At 38.4% G+C, this 25245-nt stretch overlaps 2 long non-coding RNA genes across 2 annotated transcripts; one reads left to right on the top strand and one right to left on the bottom strand.

Moving 5' to 3' along the window:
* The first annotated feature begins 1588 nt into the window (after positions 1 to 1588).
* On the top strand, positions 1589 to 2308 carry LOC119884761. Its single transcript, XR_005441068.1, has 3 exons — positions 1589 to 1921; positions 2049 to 2150; positions 2249 to 2308. It is a non-coding gene; the product is annotated as an uncharacterized LOC119884761 (long non-coding RNA).
* LOC119884762 lies at positions 2161 to 21491 on the bottom strand. Its single transcript, XR_005441069.1, has 3 exons — positions 21194 to 21491; positions 6951 to 7090; positions 2161 to 2209 (listed from the first exon to the last, which is right to left on the bottom strand). It is a non-coding gene; the product is annotated as an uncharacterized LOC119884762 (long non-coding RNA).
* Positions 21492 to 25245: the final 3754 nt, after the last annotated feature.

The raw sequence follows: 25245 nt of genomic DNA, 5'->3' as shown, positions 1-25245 counted from the left end.
ATCTTAACCAACAATCTTCACACGTCAACTTCCTCTTCTTCTTCTTTTAAGGAGATGAAACTCGTCATTGTCACAAACACACCGACAAGAATTTGGGGTCTCCGTCAGTCACTGTGGGTGAGAGATGTTACGACCCCTCCCCCTTCCTGCTTCCTTCTCCTGCAGGAGGCTGCAGGCAGGGAGGCTGATTGGGCAATCACCTGTGCAGCTCTCTTCAGAGCTTATTTAGCCAGGACTGATCAGTCTTTTGTTCTCTCTCCTCCTAAGTCAGCGTCTGACTGGGTTTGTTTTGTGTCTTTTTGGTTTATCCTGACCACACACACACACACACACACACACACACACACACACACACACACACACACACACACACACACACACACACACACACACACACACTCATCCATTCACTGCTGACACAACTGATATTCATACTTTTCCACACAACATATTTTTGGTGATCATTTGACCCTTCTTTTACTTTTATTATAAATCCTACCATTTGCGTGCAAACCTGTTGTGTCTCACCTCCTTTTTGTCACGGGCTAAGAGCTGGCTTGTGACAAGTGGGGGCTCGTCTGGAACTTGTTGTTATTTGGTGTTGATCGGCTTGTTTTGTGTAGCATCCAGCTATTTTGGTATTTGTTTACCAGTCTGTGAGGTAAATGTCAGGTTTGGTTAGGTCAGTTAAAGCTCCGTAGGAGAGAGGTTCATGGTCCTTTTGTCAGTGGTTTAGCTCTGCTGGCTGAATTTGTTTTGTTGGACCTTAGCTGGGTTTTCTAGTGTGAGCAGGAGAACTTTCCCCTGTTAGGCTTAACAGCGATTTCCCTTCGTGGTGTGGTGGTTTAGGTGGCGGTGAACGTGGGTAGAGCTTTGCTCGGGAGCACCTCCGCGGCTGTGACGGGGTCACTGGCTTTCTGGTTGCCCTTTTTCACCCCACTGGTTTCGAGTGCATAAGTACCCTCCACAATTAGCTGCACGAAGACTAGGGGGGAGTTGGCTAGATAGTCATTGTTGAAGTTAGCATGGGTATAGGGGGAGTCTTCTGCTCAGGTAGCCCAGGGTTTTATCTGTAATGGAGGGCGTAGTGCATCATTTAAAACTGACACCTGCCGATATTGTCGTGCCAACGGTCATTGGAAGAATGATGCCCCGTGTTGAAAGTAGACCGGCTGTTTCTTCAACCATACAATTTAGACATACGCCATTTTAATGCCATGTGTTTCTTTTCCTATTCCTCTACTCTCTTTGTTTGTTTCCCTGTTCTTCCTCTTAAAGTGCTCGTTTCATTTATTTAATTTATATTTATTATATTATTATTATATATTTATATTTTATATTATTTTTTTAACACACACACACACACACACACACACACACACACACACACACACACACACAAGCTTACCGTTTTATTTATTTATTTAATTAAAATTTTTAATATATTTTTTTAAACACACACACATATACGCTTTGATTGCTTTACGCTTTAATTACTTGTTTAATGAAATGTATGGGGTTGATTGTTCTTGTGTTGTATGTATGATGCTTTGGCAATATTGTTGTTACACATTCATGCCAATAAAGCTAATTTGAATTGAATTTGAATTGAATGCAGCTTGATTAGTAAAGTATGGCACATGGGTAATGTGTTGATAAATTATGGATCAGCTTGATTATATTGTAACATGAATGGTTATGAGTGTATATTGTACTGCTAACTGCTCTATGCCAAATTCAAGGTTCTTAGAAGAACCTTGTTCTTAAGGGGGGGATGTTACGACCCCTTCCTTCTCCTGCAGGAGGCTGCAGGCAGGGAGGCTGATTGGGCTGCACCTGTGCAGCTCTCTTCAGAGCTTATTTAGCCAGGACTGATCAGTGTTTTGTCTTCCAACCAACGATACTTCAACAAAACTACAAGGTAGTAACTCATCTTTCTCTGGAGTCTCTCTGTCTTCCTGTCAGCCTCTTTCTCTCCCATAATAAACACATGAATCTAACTTTTAAGTGTTTCATTTAGTTCTTGTTGATTTTTTTCTGTTCTACAGCTCGTGCAGATTGTTCTGCTCTGGACTACATAATGTTGGTTATGCGTGTGGCTGAACTCCTCCTAATTACTGTGATTACTGTTCTTCTCATCAGAGCTCGAGGTGAGAACATTCAGACCAACATTTGTTCACACTGATTAACATAACCTGTAAGTTTAGAGCTGAAATATTTCTCTGTGATTTATTTACCTGGGAACCAGAGACTACCTGACAACAACACAGTGACCTACAGCAGCGTGAAAGCTTCCTCTTCTTCTGCTGGAGCCTCAGCTGATCCCAGCGACCTCTACGCCACCGTCAACAAACCAAACAAATAAGAGACCACAGTGTAGTTACAGCTCATATCATTACAGGTAATTTACACTGAGAACTGATAAATGTTTTATTATTTGAATTATTTTATGATAATATATGGGACATTTAGCTTGATGAACTTGCTGTCAGGCACTTTAATGTGCTAGTGCTGTGTTGTAGTTAAACATGTATTAGTTTTTACTGTTATTTCTGTATCAGCTGTTATTGTTTGATATGCAGTCATTTTAACACCTATATTTCTGTAGAGGTTTAACACCTCCAGAGCTCTTCACACCTTCACCTTCTTCCTTTCATGTGGTGAAACGGGTCATTGACACAAATAAAAAGTGTGAACTTGAGGCTCAGTGTGAATCTAAATATAGTTTATTCTAACTGTCATGTTTCAGAGGAAACTGGCAGTGGTGAAGCCGTTCCTACGAGTCAGAACAGGAAATATAAAGACCAAGTTCAGTTTTACTTGATCCAGGCAGGCAGAGTCAGAACAGCAGGTAATAATGCTGCATTTGACACATGAAGTTGGATTTTCCCAGTTTCCAGTCGTAAATTCCAACTTGAACGCCCCCTTAAGGAGACAGAGTGTTACACACTTCTCTGCGCTTCCATTTCAGCTTTTACCAAAACTTCATAGTGACGGCGTCTGCCCCCCCGACCATTTAAATTAATTAAAACTGTAATAAAAATTAAAACCACTGCTGTAATAGTACAAAAGAAATTAAGGGTGTAAATGTATAAAAATATAACAGAATATGATGCAGTATTCAGCTGCAATTTTTGGACAATGCACATTTGTTTTTTCTATATTTAAATTGCAAATAAACGTTTCTCAAAGCATTTTTATTTGTTAGTTCACATTTCTTGGTGCAAGCTATTTTTCAGAACAACATCAGCCATTTCAAAATGTGGTGGGGACACATGTCTCCAGTGTAAATGAGATTTGTTGATTCCACATTCAGACTTAAGAGCACATGAACACACACTGAAGTCAGAAGAATGACCATCTGAGTTTTAGTTACCCACTAGATGTAACTAAAACTTAAACACTGAACTGTATCACTTTCTATGAAGGTCATCGCTATAATGACTTATGCATATATTTATAACACGATATAATGCATCCATAAGACATTATAATAGTTTTTATAATCACTTACAAACATGCATTAGGCGCTATAGCAAAGTTCATAACGTATTATGACCTTCTGATTTAATGTTTTATAACTAATAGTAACAGCAGTTTAACAATCTCCGACCATGTTCCATAACACATTATAACCACCGACTCTGCCTCCTTATGAATACACTTTAGTCACCATTTAGACTTAGTGATATAAAATGGAATAATAACTTATAGTAATATTTAATGTTATATAGTGTGTCTTTGTTTGCTTTAAGTGTTAAAATATCTATCCCTGTATAATATATTACAGGTGGACATGATACCATATGAACTAATTATAAGAACTTATAACACGTAATTGTTTGCTTTAAGTAAAGTGACACATTTAGCTCAGGAAAACAACTTTATACAGTGAAGAATGACACCTGACTGATTAAAGGAACAATCTGATGATTAGCAATATTTTTATTATTTTCAACAAATCCCACGAAAAGTACTATTAAAACCAGTCAGTGACCTTCACTGCTGCACTGGGTGACACGTTCTGAAGAAAACAACATTTATCTTAACCAACAATCTTCACACGTCAACTTCCTCTTCTTCTTCTTTTAAGGAGATGAAACTCGTCATTGTCACAAACACACCGGACTGAACAAACTGTGAACTTGAGCCTTAATATAGTTTGTTTGTTTCAGTGTTAGTTTGGCTCAGTGCAGAAACATATTCCTTTGTCTCGTGATCAGTGACTTTGTCGTATGTGTTTGTAGATGGTGGATCTTTGTCAGGCTGCTGTGACCTCTGACCTCTGACATCTTTACTGTTGGCTGCATCTCATACTGCTGATCAAGAATTTGGGGAAGAATTTGATTCATAGGAAGAAAGAGAACTAATGAAAGCAGTTGATGATACTCAGTTAAATTTGGCTATGAGTTTAAGGACTAAAGATAATGGATCAGCAGACTATTGGACATCACTGATCACAGAATGCCTTGGTTTGCCTTACTGTGTGTCGCTGGCCTGTCTTGGCCTGTTGCACGGGTCCCCACGCTAGCTGCCCGATTCCTGGCTCTCTGCTAGGGAATTTTCCGGAGGTTCTCCGTGTCTGAATGAAGAAAAACAGTCCAGTGTTGACCGTCCTCGGCCTGGCAGTTAGGCTGTTCTGGTTTGGATGTCCTTTGGGTTACTGCTGGCAAGGCGGGCCCACGTGGCTGGGTCCGGGCTTCGGTGGGAGCAGTGTAAGGTAGCTCGACGGAATAACTTAAAAGAACTTGGTTGTTCTTGAATTAAAGTAACTTAACAGTCTGATAACTTTTAACAAACAAAAGAAATAAAAAAAGCTAGTAAAGTTCCAAATTTATTTGATATAAAATGAACAAATCCACACTGGTTTGTTCACGACAGTCCTTTTGTCAGTGGTTTAGCTCTGCTGGCTGAATTTGTTTTGTTGGACCTTAGCTGGGTTTTCTAGTGTGAGCAGTAGAGCTTTGCTCGGGAGCACCTCCGCGGCTGTGATGGGGTCACTGGCTTTCTGGTTGCCCTTTTTCACCCCACTGGTTTCGAGTGCATAAGTACCCTCCACAATTAGCTGCACGAAGACTAGGGGGGGAGTTGGCTAGATAGTCATTGTTGAAGTTAGCATGGGTATAGGGGGGAGTCTTCTGCTCAGGTAGCCCAGGGTTTTTATCTGTAATGGAGGGCGTAGTGCATCATTTAAAACTGACACCTGCCGATATTGTCGTGCCAACAGTCATTGGAAGAATGATGCCCCGTGTTGAAAGTAGACCGGCTGTTTCTTCAACCATACAATTTAGACATACGCCATTTTAATGCCATGTGTTTCTTTTCCTATTCCTCTTCTTTCATTGTTTGTTTCCCTGTTCTTCCTCTTAAAGTGCTTGTCTGGTACTGAGGTTGCAGAACTGGTGTGATGGGAGAATGAAAAACACACAGACGTTACTGTTTCATTTATTTATTTTATTTTTATTTTTTTATTTTTTTAACACACACACACACACACACACGCTTACCGTTTTATTTATTTATTTTATTTTAATTAAATTTTTTAATATATTTTGTTAACACACACACATGCTTACCGTTTTATTTATTATTTTATTTTTAATATATTTTTATTTTTTAACACACCACACACGCTTACCATTTTCTTCTTTATTTTATTTTAATTTTTAATAGACATATTTTTTTTAAACACACCACACGCTTACTGTTTTTGTATTTATTTTATTTTTAATATATTTTGTTTTTTTAAACACGCACACACACACACACACACACACACACACACACACTTACTGTTTTATTTTATTTTTAATATATGTATTTTTTAACACACACACATGCTTACCGTTTTATTTATTTATTTTATTTTTATATATTTTTAGTTTTTTAAACACACACACACACACTTACTGTTTTATTTATTTTATTTTTAATATATATTTTTTTAACACACACATGCTTACCGTTTTATTTATTTATTTTATTTTTAATATATTTTTAGTTTTTTAAACACACACACACACATACACACATACACACACTTACCGTTTTATTATTTATTTATTTTTAATATATTTTTAGTTTTTTAAACACACACACACACACACACACACACACTTACCGTTTTATTTATTTATTTTATTTTTAATATATTTTAGTTTTTTAACACACACACACACACACACACACACACACACACACATACACACACTTACCGTTTTATTTATTTTATTTTATATATTTTTAGTTTTTTAAACACACACACACACACACACCATACACACACTTACTGTTTTATTTTATTTTATTTTTAATATATATTTTTTTAACACACAGACGCTTAGTGTTTTATTTATTTATTTTATTTTTAATATATTTTTTTTTAACACACACACGCTTACTATTTATTTTTAATATATTTTTATTTTTTAACACACACACACATGCTTACCGTTTTATTTATTTATTTAATTTAAATTTTAATATCTATATGTATTTTTGTTTAAACACCACACACGCTTACTGTTTTATTTATTTATTTTATTTTAATATATTTTTAGTTTTTTAATCACACACCGCTCACATACACGCTTACTATTTTATTTATTTATTTTATTTTAATATATTAATTTTTAACACACACACACACACCTTACTTTTATTTTATTTTATTTTTTAATATATTTTTTTTAACATACACACACGCTTACTGTTTTATTTATTTATTTTATTTTTAATATTTTTATTTTTTAACACACACACACATGCTTACCGTATTATTTATTTATTTTTTAAATTTTTAATATCTATATATTTTTTGTTTAAACACATACACATGCTTACTATTTTATTTATTTATTTTATTTTTAATATTTTTTTTAACATACACACACGCTTACTGTTTTATTATTTAATTTATTTTTAATATATTTTATTTTTTTAACACACACCTGAAATATTTCTCTGTGATTTATTTACCTGGTAACCAGAGACTACCTGACAACAACACAGTGACCTACAGCAGCGTGAAAGCTTCCTCTTCTTCTGCTGGAGCCTCAGCTGATCCCAGCGACCTCTACGCCACCGTCAACTAACCAAACAAATAAGAGACCACAGTGTAGTTACAGCTCATATCATTACAGGTAATTTACACTGAGAACTGATAAATGTTTTATTATTTGAATTATTTTATGATAATATATGGGACATTTAGCTTGATGAACTTGCTGTCAGGCACTTTAATGTGCTAGTGCTGTGTTGTAGTTAAACATGTATTAGTTTTTACTGTTATTTCTGTATCAGCTGTTATTGTTTGATATGCAGTCATTTTAACACCTATATTTCTGTAGAGGTTTAACACCTCCAGAGCTCTTCACACCTTCAACAACTTCTTCTTCCTTTCATGTGGTGAAACGGGTCATTGACACAAATAAAGTGTGAACTTTTTGTGACAATGCTAAATGGTAAGTAAAGGCTGTTAAATGCTTCCTTTCTTAGCTCCTTTAGCAAAGGCTACACTGGACAGTTCTTTATGAAAGGAAAGGAGATAATGCTTTCCCACAATTCCTTGCAACAGCAGCCTTTAGAGCGACTCACCATTAGTTTCACCACGATAGACACCCATAAATGTACAGGAGCATCTAAAAAAATTACAATATCTTAGAAAGTTTATTTGAACTGAACCAGACTGAGAGATTAAAGGATCAGGAAACATTTGCAGGTGTTTTGAATTGATTCTCAGGTCAATTTTTATATATATTTATAACTTTAATTATAATTATGAATTTAAAAAACTGAGATGCACCTGTAGAAACAACAGAGCATCTATTTAACAAATGTATAAAAATATCAAAAGCACCCATCCCAGGAAACTCTATATTTATGTTTGAGTATAATTCACTCAACTTTCTCTACTTGTATATTTTGTTATTATATTGTGTCAGCATTTTAATCCTTTTTGTTTTTTCAGCAGTATCTATGTTGTTGTTACTTCCTATGAGCAGCCTAACTGATGGTTAAATGTACCAAATGAAACATCCTTTCTTAGGAGGTGTGATTCTGTGTTGGACAGGAAACCTTTTGAAGTGAGCAGCATTGAGTTTGTCACTGTACTCATCTTCCGCGTGTTATAAATAAAGTTGGTTAAAAAGAAGCTGGTGTAAGTGCAGCCTGGTTCTCTGAGCACCGCGGTTGTCTTTTATGAATTCTCCTTCACATCTTTCCTTGACCTCATGACGTTTTCCATCAAAGTCAAGGAAAAGTGTTTAGGAAAGGACAGAGGATGGATTTTTTTTACCATTACAATGTTTGTATTTAATGTTTCATGGTTTTATGTTATGTTGTGAGGACAAACATGACCACAGTTTCCAGGTTCAGTTCGTCCACAGACACATTTTAAATCTCCAAACATGCTGAACAAAGAACAGCCTGAAGATTATTGAAATAATTATTGACTTTCTCCCGTTCTGTGTGTCTGTAATTATAATTGTCAGGACCAATTAGAGTTTGAGACCTTGGGAGTGAGGACATTTTGTCTGGTCCTCACTTTGGGACAGACCTTTAAAAGAGTGTTTTAGGGTGAAGATTAAATAAGTTTAAGTTCAATGAAGGTTTGGGTCATTTAGTTGTGATGGTTAAGAGTTAGGGACAAAGCTATACTGTGAGAGACAGAGAGAGCTCTCTGCTGGCTGTTGACTCCAGAGCGCCATCGTGAGGTCAGTCTGTGTTTCTGTTTCTTTTGTTTTTAATTCAAAGAAATCTCAACATCTACTGAACAGACTGATATTTTTGCACATGAATTTAAATACTTCCAGTAGTGGAGTGTAATTAAGTACATTTACAAGTTCATACAAAGATGATCTAGTTAGTAATCCATTATGCTTCCTCATCTCTGTTGGGTCTGTGGTCACTTTTCCATCAGGGAGGTGGAGACACACCATTTGTTTTTTCAAAACTGATTTCCCTAAATTAAAGAAGGTGGATAGTGCATCTTTGAATATCAAATTTGAATATCACAGACAAGTTATTTTTATTTTCATAATTTAAGTCAAAGTGAAACTTTCTAGCTTCATTCCACAAAGTGAAATATTTCAGGCCTTTTGTTGTTTTAATCTTGATCATTATGGCTTACAGCTCATGGAAATTAAAAATCCAGCCTTCACTCTCAGACACCTTTATTGATTCAGCAGCACCTTCAGGACTCCTTCCATACAGCCGGTAAGTGGGGTTTTGCAGCGCTGTGCTTTTGGTTGGATGTATTTTACAAGAACGTCGTGAAGAGAGCATGCACAGTTGTTTATATTGCTGTGTGTAGCCTGTAGAAGTAATCTTACTTAAATTAAGTAAATTACTTCTGTCCACAGAAATATAAACAATAGTGCTCTGTTCACTTCATTCTTACAGTTTGAGGTTTCACGGGCCTCAAGAGGTCTGCTCTTATTTTTGTAATTTGACTAAAAACTATTTAAAAACCAAGTTTAGGCCAGTTTGAAGAAGAGTCTGCTACTATTACTTTAAACTATCATTGTTACAGTATTAAAAAAAACATAGTGTGCCTTTATAAAATCGTTAAAAAGGCTTGTACTGATACTTATTATTATTACTTATGAGCCCTTTTTTGAATTTTGTCATTCAATTCAGAGCAGTTAAATTAAAATTATATTTTAAAAATGATAAAAGTACTTAATACAACAGTAACAGTTGTGTTTACAACAGCAAAACCAAAGGCTTTGCCATCGACGTCTCCAGGTCATTTTCCCGCGGCTTTAGCCCCGAATGTAACTCAACAACAGCAACAAAAATATTTTCATGTTAATATGCAATAATCTTCATGATGCAGCCTGTCTCGCAGGTCTTCAAAGAGCGAGGCTACTCGAAATAATGAGTTTTAGAAGAGCAAGAGAGAGAGAGAGACAGAGAGAGCATTGCTCACAGCTTCAGGGCTTATCCGCGACTTGTGAATTGTCCCTGGCAAAATTGTAATCAATACATTTAATTATAAATGTTGTCGGTCAGTGTATTTGTTACACAAAGAGTAAAGTAGTGAGAGAACATCATGACACCTGTCCTCTGTGTCCTGCTGTCTCTCCCACTCGCTCAGAGACACTTTGCTCTGTTTGACTGTCTCTCTGCTCCAGGATGCTTCATTCCCTCTAAAGCGGATGTGATCTGCACTTTATCAGAAGTGCTGAAGTGAACATTAGTGTGGAATTGTGGTGATATTTCTGTCTGATCACAAGTGTTTTCAGTTTCGGTTTTCTTCCTCTGATGAACAGCAGTGAGCTCCTCTCATCCAGTAGGCTACAAGTCAAATTATTTATTTATATTGGCCGAACTGTTTTTTTAACGATCAAGCATCGGCCTATACTGACATTGGGCTGGTCCAATCACATCTCTTACCTCCAGTAAAAGCACAGCCAGAGATGTACAGGCAGCATCAGATACAAGCAGCTCAGACCCTAATGGAGGACTGAGTTAATGCTTAGCAAGGGAAGCTGGTGAGGAACATACTGACACATTTCATACACTTTAATCAAAAATATTATATCATTATTATGAAAACACATTCATAATAATTAATTATTTTAAATGCAAAACACATCCACCATCCTGATGAACAGCTGGAAAAATACTGTAGTAATTAGGAACACAAAATTCAAAATATCCAACAAGATGAAAGAGCTCACTGTACAGGCAGCACATCCACCCGACATTCATCTGTGGAGACATCTTTTGGAGGTGGGCTCACTGGGCTTAGAAATTTAAGCAAAGCACCTTGAGAGGAAAGAAGAAAGGGTTGTATGGTAACCTAGCTTTTCATATTGATTTATTTAGATGATTAGAGAGAACAAATTAACAAAGTTCACAACCACAAATGCTTTCATGAAACAGCATTTACCTAAATGGCAACACCTAGTTTATATTTTCATTTTGTACACTGAAATGAGTTGTAGCCAACATGGCACATTCAAAGCATTAAGCATATCTGCCGTTCGTGTATGAATTAGGCAGAAGCTAACTTTATTTTTCTTATTTAGCAGTAGAGAGTTTTAGCACAGTTTACAACCACCAATGCTGCGAAACATAAAACATTCTTTTCCCCCAGCTGCTGGCAACATCCTGCCTTACGGTAACTTTTTTAGAGTCAGCATGAACGATGCTGAGCTTCAATTCTCAGAAAAAAAGAGCCGCAAAGATAAAATGAGGAACCAGCAGATCTCAGAGCAGTAAAATATCATCTTATCTGTGTTCTTCAGCAGCTGCTACAGTATCACCATATTGCACCATGGACATCAGGAGTCAGATTCTGGTGGGAGAGGAGTTTGACTCTTCACCTGTCTGTTCATGTGTGCTGTCAAACATCACCATGGATCCTGTCTGTTTTCTAATAAACACTATCTGAAGAAAACAAGTTGCATCATTGCAAACATTTATTTAACTAACAATCTTCACGCCTTCAGCTTCCTCTTCTTCTTCTTTTCGCTTGGTGAAACACGTCATTGTCACAAATAGACCTGAATGAACAAAGTGTGAACTCTGATGGCTGCATCTCATGTTGCTGATCAAGAATTTGGGGTCTCTGTCAGTCACTGTGGATGAGAGAAAACTACATTTCAAAATATAAAAGTGAAAACTGTCACAGAGTTTTTGGCTGTTTGGACATCGACAAGAAATTCAGAGAGACTGAAATCTAAAACAGACTAAAAGTCACTATGAGGAAGTGACATCATCCTAACCACAGGAAGTAGCTGCTGCGTCTCTCTACTAAAGCACTAGTTTAGAAACTCAGACAGTTCTGAGCACGAGAACAAGAGACAGAAGAAGGAGAGACTCAGAGAATCATGATGGTTGAGTTCAAATGGATTTCTTTATTTCTTCCAGCGGTGCTTCAGTTTACAGGTAAGAATACATATATCACATATATAAATGGAAGGCACATTGTAAAAAATAACTTGATCAATATTATTAAAGATTCTTTATTAGCTACATTTGATTTAACTAAGAAAACCAAATCTGTTGTTTCTAATGTGGTGAGTTTAGTGAACTCTTGGAAACTAAGGATAAAGAAATAATCGTCACTAACTATGAACATAACAGACATTTTCTCATTTCACTTTATTTTTCATCATTTTCTCAACAGCAGCAGCTGGAAAACTTCCCCTCTCCTTCACTGTCAGAGTTGGAGATGACGTCACTTTGCCTTGTGAAAATGTGAAAGACGGTCAGAAAAACTGTGAATATACTACATGGGTCTTAAGTGGTTCAGGAAACAAACCAGCAGTACTGCTGTTTGAACTTGGGCAGATTTACAAAGATGCCAAATCTAAATCAGACAGATTGAGTGTTACAGAGAACTGTTCTCTGGTTATAAAGAAGGTCACAGTCGAGGATGTTGGTCGTTATCACTGTCAACAGTTCATATCATGGCAACAACAAGTTCCAGACTCTCTGGTTCTTCTGTCTGTTATTATCAGTGAGTATTTCCATCATAATGTTTTCAGCTCAAACTGTCTTGTTAGAACAATATACTGAAACATTACAATAATTATGATCACAGTGATGAAGTTAACTTTACTCTTGCGTTTCCCAAACAACCACGGAAGGTAGCATTGACTATCTAAACTAACAAACATCTGAAGTACGACCGTTTCCCTAAACTGTCATACCTTGAACTAACTTAGTTTGAGCAAACGTAGTTCGAACTAACATGTTTCCAGGTGTGTTCGTCTTACTTTCACAGCACGAAACTCAGAAAATGTTGTCATATTCTGCTAAAATATGTCAGTTGTGACCGATATTAAGTGACATTATTTTGCTAACTTATTATTTAGGCTTTTTATATTATTGTCGTACCGGCAATAACAAGAAAATCAACAATAGTGTTAATGAAATCAACAATATAAATAATATATAACCTAATCATTTTATTTAGCCTAAATATCGGCTATAACTGAGAAGAAAAAATTAAGAACTATTAGCGATTACAAGACATTTAGTGAAATAGGTTTAGTATCTTTGTGTCAACACTGTAACACTATTATGAATCTCTTGGCATCTGACATCTAGGTTTTGAGAACAGCTCAGTGCGCTAAGTGTCTGAGCTTACGCATGTTCTCTATTGAGACAGATACGACTCCCGTGAGTTCTCTATTTATCTTTGTTATAAAGGCAACGAAAACTCTCAGGGATTTATTCATTACAGTACTTTCATGGATTTTATGCTGTCCCTTTTTATGTTTGTAATGAAGACTAGAGAACACCCATCTTCCCCAGAGGCCCAGAAACGTATACATGTAGGTAATATTAAAAGTCTTGTCTTTACATTCTCCGTTTTGTCCTTTAACCTTTGTACTGGGTGACTAATATTAAATTAAGTTATTGTGAGCAGACGGGTAATCTATGAGAAAAACACCTGCTGTTTGTAGATGGTCTACACTGAGATACTTAGTAGCCTACTGAATCAATGCAACCCTACCCATGACCCCACAAATACATTTAAAAGTACTTTTACAACTACATTTATTTTAAATTGACCTTAAATATGTTTGTACAGCAGGATTATCTAACATTCCCTGCTTAAAACACATCACATCCACCTCCTAACACTGCATTTTCTGCTCTCTGTGACGTAGTCACCGTGAACTAAGCTTCTAACCACAGGTCAGGAGCTGTAGTTCCAACTATGCAACTTAACAACAGTTGGTGCGAACGTTCGTCTGAACTATGGTTTCAGGGAACACCTGCGTCGCTTAACGATGGTTCGTACCGTGTAAGTTACCAACTTAGTTACCTCCGTAGTTCCAACTAGGGTTTTAGGAAACAGTTGCGTCGCAGCTGCAAAGTTCCAACCAAGGAAGTTGCTACCGCAGTCAGCAACGATGCTTTTGGGAAACACACCCCTGTTCAAGATGATTAAAAACACCAAAACATTTGTTTATTTGATGACTTTTCACAGTGATGAATTTTCCTCTTGTTTTCTTTCTCTCGCAATATCTCTGACATCTAAACCAGCAACAACATCAACAACTAAACCAGCAACAACTAAACCAGCAACAACAACAACTGAAAACACAAAATCAACAACCAATGATGCTTCAACAAAACTACAAGGTAGTAACTCATCTTTCTCTAGAGTCTCTCTGTCTTCCTGTCAGCCTCTTTCTCTCCCCGTACTGAACTAAAACAAACTTTTTTTTATTGATTTTATATGTTGATTTAAAGTCATCAAAGTATAAATCAGAAAATGGAAAGTGATTACATTCTCTCTCTTTCTCCTCTTCTGGAGTCTAAAGTCTGAATGTCAGAGCGACGCTCGGCTGTGGGTGGAGATATTCTCTTATTCAGTCAGTCTCACTCAGTTGTTGTTGCTCAATCCACAAGATCCACTGCTGCTCACAAATCAGACGACTACATTCACAGTTAGCAAAGACATGCGGGAAAACTGTGAGCTGATGAAAGTCTGTGATTCGTTGCTACTTTAGCTGCAGGATTTCAAACAGAACTGAACTGTGCAGTCAAAATGTTTCTAATGTTTTCAGAATCGTTCTGGAGGTTCATCATTGTGTCTGTGGGTTTAGCAGCACTCATAATAATTGTTGTGGCAGTCAACATCTGGACAAGAACTAAAGGTGAGAACATTCACAGATGAAACTCAGAAACAGGAAGTTTTGATAAAGCTGGATTTTCACTGTGGAAACTAAAGTCGACTCTTTCTCTTTTCTTTTCAGGGACAAAAACACAGATGGATGAAAACACAGTGAGTTTATAATGTTTTTACAGTTGGTACTTTACACAGCAAACCAGTGTTTGTGACATCTGTTCTTCATTCTGAAGTGTAGATATAGATAGAAGAAGACAAACAGAAACAGGACTCACTGAGTTGTACTGAAGTGGCCGTAGCAGCAAAGTTCACAGGATTCATTGCATATAAAATTTAAACAAAAGAATGTTACAATAAAAATTAAATGGATGCAAATATTAGATAAACATGACAGTTTAATTACAACACCAACACAAACTACAGCCTCCAAAGACGCCATAGATCTGAATCAACACGTCTTTGACACAGTGTCAATACAAACTGAACATTATTCCAGATTAAAGGGTCAGTTCACCTAAATACATCACATCATGCAGTATTTTCTCACTTAACCTCTAGCAGCTTTAAACAACACAGATAGTTTAGTTTTATTTCCAAAAGCAACGTCCACGTTACTGTACTACTATAAAATTTATTTCCAATACAAACTGTCCAGCAGCCAGTCAGATAAAGATCATTTATAAAACTGTGTGTAGAAACCTCACTAAAAAGTGTACGTGCGCCCAAAAGCCAAAAATGGCGTACGCCAAAAAATATTCAGACGTATAAAACCGTACGCACAGTTGTAAGCTAGTTCCCTTTACAAATCACAACCAACTTGAAATGTGGCGCATAGGGAGCTCCATGTCCGACCCTTCAAACGCCCATAGTTGCCTGTGAATGGTCAGTGAAACGCCCCTCGTTAATATTAATACGTCCTGACTGCAGGAAGAAAAGGAGGCAAATTCTGACAGTGAAGCTACAAAAGGAGATTTAACTCAGTGTGACACTGATGTTCCTTTGGTGAAGCTGAAGCTTGTTGTTTGGTGGGTAAAAAAACACACTTTCACGCACCGGAGGAAAGGGGGCGCCGGAGCTCCACCCCTTTATAACCAATCTGCAGGAAGGGGCCTCCCTCTTGAGTAGTGACATCACTGGCTGGGGATGACCCAGGTACCCAAGATCCCCCGTTTGAAAAGAGAGTAAACCAAATGCATTCCACCTGTGTTTAAACATTTATTTAGGCGACACAAACAGTCCACTCCCTTAACGAGGCTGGCGATGAGTTAAAAGAAATAGCCGGTGACTTGTTGTAAATGACAATAAAATAGTGTTATTTTTCCATAATGTGTTTTTACAAGCAGCGCATCACATCCACACGCTGGCGCTCAGCGTTTGGCTCGATAAGGAAACGAACATGTGATTACAACACATGAAACTCTGCTCTCCTATTTGCTCGACTGACGCACTGAAGACGGCATCAATTTAAATATAATTTGTCCTCCTGTTCACCTTATTTATGAGAATAAATTCAATGCATGCAAGTAGGCGTATTAATTAATATGATTCCTGATTAAATGTCCAACATATTTGAGGTGTTCTCTTGCAGAAACAGAATCTCTGTTTGTGTTTATTATCCTCAGTCATGGTTCTTTTTGTGCTCCGCAAATTATCTTAAATTATGTTTTTTTATTGCGCACTTCAGGGGAAATCAATCAAACGAGTGTGTGATTATTTAGAAAGGCTTTAAGCCTATACTACTCAGAGGTAATATTTCTATATATGCTACACAGTAGTAGGCCTTCATTTCAAACAGTTTCATCCTTCTGCCATGTTTCTCATTTCTCCTCTTTATGTGCGTACGCATGGTTCAGAGTTTACTTACGGGACGCACATTTTCCCATCAAGTTTGTTTTTTATAGATCACAACCTTTGCTTGGGAAGTGGCGTGCGCACGTTTCCAGCCCTGTTTATTACGTGCCCACCGTTATAGTAACTAATGGTGCGTTCAGGGTCTGATTGAACTGTGTTCAGTTTCAAAACATCAGCAGTAAACTGGGAGGAACATTTTGGATTTGGGGTACCACATAAACACTCCCTCTCTGGTCAGTCAGCTGCAGGAACATGTGACAGTTTGGGGTAGCCTACTTTATATTTACTCATATTTATTTATTTTACTTTAATCAGTTACTTAATTTCCTTCTGCGTGTCCTTCGTTACCACACAAAAACTTCCTCTCTCAGTGGCAGAAACATGTAACAGTAGCTGACGGTGCGTTCAGGTGCTGTCAGGTTATTTCTTATCTCCTTGTGTTAAATGTGGGTCAGTGATGTGAAAGTTGTCAGTTAAAGTGTGTCACAGTGAGGGTTTGTTTGTGTTTCACAGGTGAATAATGATGAAGATGAAGATGATGGTGTGGTGAACTATGAAAACGATGGAGACCCTTCTGCCTCTGTCAGACTCCACTGATCAACAACTTCCATATCAACATCAGCTCATCAGAGAAAAGACTCCACTGCAGTTAAATAACAGCACATTTACACGAGTAGCTGAAGCCTTTAGAGAACTGTTGAGAAGATTTCTTAAGGTGCTTTGTTTATGTAACAAGGAAAGGTCAGACAGGTCTAGCTTAGAGTAAAGCCTAGTTCACACCACACAGTTTTAAGCCCGATTTGCCGCTCGGCGACCGTCAGGCTGTGATCAGGGGTAAATCAGAGATCGATCGGCGGTCGCCAGTCGTTATGTGTGAACTACTCAAGGACGCTTCAAAACGGCTTCCCGACACATTTCTGACACATCGCAGACGCCAGCCAGATATCTAGCATCCAAATATCTGGAACATTCGGCCGACTCGACATCCACATCCAGCCAATGAGAGCAGGCAGCTACTTTTCACCGCAAAACACTTTTTACTCCCCTCCAGCTCTCTGTAGCTCAGACGCTGAAAGTCGTGTCGTCTGCGTGAGCCTTAATTTAGCTGACCCCGTAAGTGTTTTCTGACCTTCTAGCTCGAGGTGTTTCTCACACGTCCTTGTCAGCGAGACAACAACAGACTGATTAGGTAGAGTCAGTAGCTCATGCGTCAGGCTAGCAGATATCGGTGTTCTCCGGTAATCATACAAGGTTGAGTCCTACAAGAATGTTTCCAAGAACCTACTGGCTCCACAGGTTAGAGCACAACTCATGGGTAGTGACAGATTCCAACATGATGAAGCACTGGAGTCTAAACATCAGATAGATGAGTTGTTCTGGGTTAAGGCCAGTTAAAGATGAGCTAATAGGGAAACCTACAGGCACTAGGGGAAGACAGAAACATAAAAGGGACCAAAAGATGTCATCCTTCAGATTTGGTGTTGGCATTTGATGTGTTCACATGTTGTATGCTGGCACTGTGTCTCCTCGGCCGGGCTCAATAAACCATGCTATGTTAAGTCTTCATCAGTCTCTGAAACTTCTACACACCTGAACCTGGCTCACAGTATTTCTTCAACAATAACAAAATCTCATCAGATCATTTTTAGGTTTTTATTACTGATTTTGTTTTTATTTATCATGTGTGAGAAATGTTTGTGTGTTTTGTGCTCAGCTGTTTCTGTTTCAGTCTGACTTTGAACAACAATATTCAAGTCTTGATTTCATCTCATATCAGGAAGCCCACTGTGAGTTTTATAAAATGTCTTTTCCTGCATCAGTTGTGAAAATCTTTATTTTCTGCAGCCAGTTCAGAACACAGCAGCTGGATTTCAGCTTCATTTAACAGGAACGAGCATTTAACTCTAGTAACAGTCTCCTCTTTATTATATCTGATAACAATATAAACTGCAAGTAAAGAAATGTTCACCACTTTAGTCTACATTGTGTTTTGTGATTCCTTCATGTACTAACGGTGTCATAATGGAAAGTGAATATTCTTTACTGTTAGGAATGTGGTTTTTGTGTTCATGTCTTTCCTGTTTAAGTCTGTTTTTGGTTCTGTGTTTCTCTGTGTAGTCTTGTTTAGTTAGTTCTTAGTCCTGCACATTAGTTAATGTCTTTTGTGTTTACTCCTGGTCTTGTGTTCCCTGTTTAGTCTTGTGTGTTCCCTTGTTCATTTACTGGTTCTGTTTAGCTCTGCATCTCAGCCCTGTGTCGTACTTGTGTATTCTGGGTTAACTGTCTCTCTCTGCCGGCCTGGTTCTGTCATGATCCCGTCTGTGTGTCTTGTTTGGGAGTCTGGGTTTAGTTCCATGTCCTTAGTTCATGTTTTGGTGTTCATTCCTGGTCCTTGTTTGCATTATTGTGGTTTGGTCTCCTCTGTACTCGGTGTTCTAGTTCTGTGTTCTCGTTTAGGTTCTGGTTCTTTGTAACTTGTGTGTGTTTCTGTCTTCTTGGTTATTCACTCTGCCCCATGTCTGCTTGTCTAAGTGTTCTCTCTGTTTCCCCCTGCTGTCTCTCTGCCTGCCTGCTTGTCTCTCTGTCTCTGCCTCGTTAGTCCTGATCCCGCTCACCTGTGTTGCTCCCGCCCCGCTCGTTAGTCCCTGTGTATATTTATGCCTGCTTGTCTCTCCAGTCTTTGTCACGTCCTTGCGTCTAATGTTGAGTGTTCCTTTGTTTTCCTTGTTCTTGATTATTCCCTGTGTTTTTGGATCGCCTTGTGTTCTGGATTACCTTTGTTTGGACTTTGCCTCGAGCTCCTTGTAAGCCTGTTTCAGTTAGTCTTTTGAATTAATAAACGTTTTTGAACTGCAACCTCCTCGCCTTGCCATTGTCTGCATTTGGGTCCTCACTCAGTCTGCACTCAGCTCCCCGACCCGTGACACTTTACTATGAATGTTCTGCCTCTACTAGTAGAACCACCTCCCTCCTCTTGTCCCCTTCTAGTAGTAAACCTTCCCTCTGGAGGACCTCTAACCTTCCAGTGTCATGTTACGTCAGGCAGGGAGCAGATAAAGCAAGGATTCAGACAGAGTGAGAATTATACAGTGACAACTGGGGGGTCAACTTTTTTTCAGGTCGTAAAGGAAACAGCAGGTGTTTGCCTCAGTGAACTGAGCTCTTATCCTGCATTCAGACCAAACGCAAATTTAATCTTTGCAACGCTTTCCTCGAGGGTGTTTTATCGCTGGACAACTACTAAGTAAACACCATTACTACAGCTCTATGAAACCAAAGTAAACATTTTGCTGGGATTTAATTGCAGTAAACGGATCAAACTGATGCTGAAATAACAACAATATGATGCAGATTTATTAAACATATGAATTCATGCTTTGTCAGGTCTGTCAGCAAGTCAGCAGGACAACAACTTCTAAAAGGTTTGTTTTCTGAATGGAGTTTGGATCGATCAGGGCTATGCTACGCTAACTTGTTCACAGTAAAGTACAACGATAGCTGGAATAAAGTTACAGACACATATTTTCTGAATTCACCAGGTAGTTCAACTTCCTCACTTTCTTTTCTCCAAGTAAAGTTCAGTTTTTTATATAATATGAAGTATTAGTCCAACAGAGCTCTGGGTGCCAACCTACGCTAACAACATTTACATTTATTGATTTAGCTGTTGTTTTATCCAAAGCGACTTACAATTGCTATATATGTCAGAGGTCGCACGCCATTGGAGCAACGAGGGGTTAAGTGTCACGCGTGAAAATGAACGAATCACTCACTGAGACAACCCGTTCCTCCCGAGTCATACACACGATTAGGTCTTATGAACGAAACGTTCTTTGAACGTCACAACACTAGCCGGCAGCGGCCGACAGGAAATCGTGGCGCTTTGTGTCTTTGCATTGACTTTGTATGTAAACGCAGCGCCCACAACGCTCACTTCGCTTTTGGTCTGTAAGCACCTTTACAAAGCTACAATCTCCTTGTTTGTTTAACGTAATGTCTGCAGTCTGTAGATGAGGATGAATCAAGTTCACCAGTTCATGGGTGCCACAAACAGGAGTCACCAAGTATTGTAGAAAGTCAGACCCACACAATGCTGAACCAGAACCAAAGACACTATCATAAAATACAGTCTGCATTATCATCTCTAATTCATAATTCTTATCATTTCAAGTTTCAACTTACTCTTTTCTTAGCAAACATCTCATTTCCTCTAGCTCATGTTAACTGTGAATGAAATGTAATCTGCGTTCAATAAAGTAGTAGTCATACATGTGAAACAACAAACCTGGATTTGAACATTTTCAGTTACCTAGCCAGGTAAAACTCCCAAATTCCAGAGTGAAAACAAATGGCGTGCTTATTGTAAAACACAGGCGAGCCAACACTAGACAAAAAGGAATACACACACTTAAATACCCAAGAGAGGTGGAGGAAACGAGACACAGGTGGAAACAAAAATCAACTCAAGGACAGGAAGTGAACTGACAAAGACCCACGAGGAAGGATTTAACAAAAGAAAACAGGAAATCACCAAACTCACAACCAAAACCAGGACATCCAGGGGTTAAAGTAGTTTTCATCAGAATTTGATAAACGCCTGTTTGTCTCATGTCCACATTCTCACCAAAACACTTCCTATTCAGCTCAGTCAGGAGAGACTTAAATGAAAAAGAGGCTTAAAGAGGAATTAAAAGGAAAAGGAACAGGAGAGTTTAAGAAATGTGAGAGGGATGTATGGCCTACCTGGTGGAGGGGCTGTGACCACAGAGGCCAGAACCAGAATGGATGTGAAGGGCTCAGTGGGATCACTGAAGACTGCTTGATCCACCAGCTGCTGGAGCGAGAGAGGGAGGGAGGCCTGGAGCTGGAGTGATGCTGCAGTCTTTTATCTGGTCGGGGTCCTCCAGGAGAGAAAAGACAGTTTGAAAGTCTGACAGCAACAATATGATTGGCTCACAGAGGTTGTGGCAAATTCTGATTGGTTTAACTGAAAGAATGAACGCCCTCAATCTAATGACGGAGTTGGAAGCAGAAAAAAGGAAGAGAGGGGGAGAAATAGAGTCAGCATGAACGATGTCTTCCTGATTCAACTTCTGCTGAGTTTCCTTAATCTTAAAAAAAAAGACCTGAAAAGATAAAATGAGGAACCAGCAGATCTCAGAGCAGTAAAATATCATCTTATCTGTGTTCTTCAGCAGCTGCTACAGTATCACCATATTGCACCATGGACATCAGGAGTCAGATTCTGGTGGGAGAGGAGTTTGACTCTTCACCTGTCTGTTCATGTGTGCTGTCAAACATCACCATGGATCCTGTCTGTTTTCTAATAAACACTATCTGAAGAAAACAAGTTGCATCATTGCAAACATTTATCTTAACTAACAATCTTCTCACTTCAACTTCCTCTTCTTCTTCTTTTCGCTTGGTGAAACACGTCATTGTCACAAATAGACCTGAATGAACAAAGTGTGAACTCTGATGGCTGCATCTCATGTTGCTGATCAAGAATTTGGGGACTCTGTCAGTCACTGTGGATGAGAGAAAACTACATTTCAAAATGTAAAAGTGAAAACTGTCACAGAGTTTTTGGCTGTTTGGACATCGACAGAAATTCAGAGAGACTGAAATCTAAAACAGACTAAAAGTCACTATGAGGAAGTGACATCATCCTAACCACAGGAAGTAGCTGCAGCGTCTCTCTACTAAAGCACTAGTTTAGAAACTCAGACAGTTCTGAGCACGAGAACAAGAGACAGAAGAAGGAGAGACTCAGAGAATCATGATGGTTGAGTTCAAATGGATTTCTTTATTTCTTCCAGCGGTGCTTCAGTTTACAGGTAAGAATACATATATCACATATATAAATGGAAGGCACATTGTAAAAAATAACTTGATCAATATTATTAAAGATTCTTTATTAGCTACATTTGATTTAACTAAGAAAACCAAATCTGTTGTTTCTAATGTGGTGAGTTTAGTGAACTCTTGGAAACTAAGGATAAAGAAATAATCGTCACTAACTATGAACATAACAGACATTTTCTCAATTCACTTTATTTTTCATCATTTTCTCAACAGCAGCAGCTGGAAAACGTCCCCTCTCCTTCACTGTCAGAGTTGGAGATGACGTCACTTTGCCTTGTGAAAATGTGATAGACGGTCAGAAAAACTGTGAATATACTACATGGATCTTCAGTGGTTCAGGAAACACAGCAGCAGTAACGCTGTTTGAACTTGGACAGATTCACAATGAAGCCAAATCTAAATCAGACAGACTGAGTGTTACAGAGAACTGTTCTCTGGTTATAAAGAAGGTCACAGTCGAGGATGTTGGTTGTTATTACTGTCAGCAGTTCATAACAAAGGGAGGACCACAACATGGTGAAAACTCTCATGTTCTTCTGTCTGTTATTAACAGTGAGTATTTCCATCATAATGTTTTCAGCTCAAACTGTCTTGTTAGAACAATATACTGAATAATAATTATGATCACAGTAATGAGTTATATTTACTGTCATACTTTGAACTAATTAGTTTGAGCCAAAGTAGGTCGAAATAACATGTTTCCAGGTGTGTTTGTCTGACTTTCGCAGGACGAAACTCAGAAAATGTTGTCATATTCTGCCTAAATATGTCAGTTGTGACTGATATTAAGTGACATTATTATTTAGGCTATTCATATCATAGTCATACTGCCAATAAGAAGAAAATCAACAATAGCATTAATGAAATCAACAATATAAATAATATATAACCTAATCATTTTATTTAGCCTAAATATCGGCTATAACTTAGAAGAAAAAATGAAGAACTATTAGCGATTCCAAGACATTTAGTGAAATAGGTTTAGTATCTTTGTGTCAACACTGTAACACTATTATGAATCCCTTGGCATCTGACATCTAGGTTTTGAGAACAGCTCAGTGCGCTAAGTGTCTGAGCTTACGCATGTTCTCTATTGAGACAGATACGACTCCCGTGAGTTCTCTATTTATCTTTGTTATAAAGGCAACGAAAACTCTCAGGGATTTATTCATTACAGTACTTTCATGGATTTTATGCTGTCCCTTTTTATGTTTGTAATGAAGACTAGAGAACACCCATCTTCCCCAGAGGCCCAGAAACGTATACATGTAGGTAATATTAAAAGTCTTGTCTTTACATTCTCCGTTTTGTCCTTTAACCTTTGTACTGGGTGACTAATATTAAATTAAGTTATTGTGAGCAGACGGGTAATCTGTGAGAAAAACACCTGCTGTTTGTAGATGGTCTACACTGAGATACTTAGTAGCCTACTGAATCAATGCAACCCTACCCATGACCCCACAAATACATTTAAAAGTACAACAACATTTTTTTAAATTGACCTGAAATATGTTTGTACAGCAGGATTATCTAACATTCCCTGCTTAAAACACATCACATCCACCTCCTAACACTGCATTTTCTGCTCTCTGTGACGTAGTCACCGTGAACTAAGCTTCTAACCACAGGTCAGGAGCTGTAGTTCCAACTATGCAACTTAACAACAGTTGGTGCGAACGTTCGTCTGAACTATGGTTTCAGGGAACACCTGCGTCGCTTAACGATGGTTCGTACCGTGTAAGTTACCAACTTAGTTACCTCCGTAGTTCCAACTAGGGTTTTAGGAAACAGTTGCGTCGCAGCTGCAAAGTTCCAACCAAGGAAGTTGCTACCGCAGTCAGCAACGATGCTTTTGGGCTTTTCGTCTTTAATTAAGTGACTGCAAAGACTAAACAAACCCTTCATCATAGTAAATACAGAATACAGGAAGCAGAGCCGGCCCTCGGCCTTCGGGGGCCCTATTGAAAATTTAGTTGGAGGCCCCTCTGACTGTCGGGCGTTGTCACTATATATGACACAGAAACATCTCTTGTTAGGGCCCGAGCACGACCGTGCGAGGTCCCTATTGAATTTGCTCGGATTATTTTTTTATTTTTAGGGCCCGAGCACGACCGTGCGAGGTCCCTATTGAATTTGCTCGGATTATTTATTTATTTATTAGGGCCCGAGCACGACCGTGTGAGGTCCCTATTGAATTTGCTCGGATTATTTTTTTTTTTTTTTTTTTTTTATTTTTTTTTTCTTTTTCTGCAAAGTAGGCTCAACTGACATGGCCTAAACATTCTCGAAAACTCACCAAAATTTGCAAACATGTCAGAACCGGTGAAAAATTTCGTATTCTACAAGTTTCGCACATGGGCGTTGCAAAATGACTCGCTAGCGCCACCTAGAAAATTGGAAAAAATTAGCCCCTCGTTCACGTTCAACCTACATGTACGAAATTTTCTGGGGACATGTATCATATCAAGACGCACAAAAAAGCCTCAAGAACCCATAGCCTAAAGTCAACAGGAAGTCGGCCATTTTGAATTTTACGGCCATTTTTGGATGATTTACACACTTCGTACTTTAACGAACTCCTCCTAGGGATTTAGTCCGACCGACCTCAAATTTCTGCTGTGCCTTCTAAAGGCATTGATGATGAAAAGTTGTGCTATTTGCAAGTTTTCGTCAATGGGCGTGTCCGTGGCGTCGATGATTCGCCATGAAACAGGAAGTTGTTGTAACTTCAGTGTACATGCTCACATCTGGACCAAACTGTACATGTAGGATGAGAGTCCCGCCCTGAACACATGTACATGCCGACATTCACCCACAGTCATAGCGCCACCTGCTGGCAACAGAAAGTGACCTTTAACGAAGCAGCCCCCGCCGCACGTTTCACCTACGTGCACGAATTTTCTGTGGTACGTGTATCTTGTCCAGACGCA

This window comes from Micropterus salmoides, unplaced genomic scaffold (assembly GCF_014851395.1).
Source record: "Micropterus salmoides isolate LMB-PRFRI ecotype aquatic unplaced genomic scaffold, ASM1485139v1 Ms_hic_scaffold_3655, whole genome shotgun sequence".
In the NCBI taxonomy this organism is placed as follows: domain Eukaryota; kingdom Metazoa; phylum Chordata; class Actinopteri; order Centrarchiformes; family Centrarchidae; genus Micropterus; species Micropterus salmoides.
The sequence above is the reverse complement of the archived record's forward strand: the minus strand, read 5'-3'. Positions and strand labels throughout refer to the sequence as shown.